The 769-nt window shown below is 36.4% G+C and overlaps 1 protein-coding gene across 3 annotated transcripts in view; it reads left to right on the top strand.

Annotated features, from left to right (window-relative positions):
* Positions 1–769, top strand: part of st3gal4 (ST3 beta-galactoside alpha-2,3-sialyltransferase 4) — a 28,464-nt gene that overhangs the window by 375 nt on the left and 27,320 nt on the right. The window lies entirely within an intron of this gene.

Here is a 769-nt window from a genome sequence, read left to right as displayed (position 1 = left end):
TTTTTTTTTTTTTTTTTTTTTTTTTTTTTTGGAGGAGTATAGGGAGCTTGGGATGAAGCAAAGATCAACTTATTTTGATCACATCATGACAGTTTAACGTGTTGCGCATTTTTAACCAAAGCAGTTCTCAAGCAGTTTTATTTTATGACCAGTTTAACGTGTTGCGCATTTTTAACCAAAGCAGTTCTCAAGCAGTTTTATTTTATGACGGTATAAACACCATATATAGTTAAATGTTACACAGAAATGAGCTGGGCGGAGTTTGTATATGAAGATAAGACAGACAAACATTACCCCATGGAAAACGTCTTTTCCCCCCCATAGCTGTAAGGTTTTGAAAGTTTAGTTTGCATCTGCTAATGGGGGACTGTCTGCCCTGGCATACTTATACCAGCAGTTCAGTGAGGCATTGTCATTAAAAAAATATCGTTGCCTAGATTCCTAATAAACAGACTTTATCCACAATACCTCCACCTATAATTCAAGGATGTTTTCAGGAAATTAGAATGTTAGAATCTTAAAATGTAAATAGTGGTGAAATAAAATGACTACTATCCCTTGAGGAACACATTCCATCCTCCCTATGACAGGAGGAAGGATGGAAGATGGTTTTAAATTAAGATATATTAGAAGAATATCTAATTAGAGATGCAACTCAAATTGATGGATCTCTACTTTTATATTAGTCTTCCCATAATGGCCCCTTAAGGCAGCGGTTTCTAACCCTGGTCCTCAAGGACTGCTGTCCTGCAGTTTTAGCTGCTGTCCT

This window comes from Poecilia formosa, unplaced genomic scaffold (genome assembly GCF_000485575.1).
Source record: "Poecilia formosa unplaced genomic scaffold, Poecilia_formosa-5.1.2 Scaffold141, whole genome shotgun sequence".
Lineage (NCBI taxonomy): Eukaryota > Metazoa > Chordata > Actinopteri > Cyprinodontiformes > Poeciliidae > Poecilia > Poecilia formosa.
The sequence above is the reverse complement of the archived record's forward strand: the minus strand, read 5'-3'. Positions and strand labels throughout refer to the sequence as shown.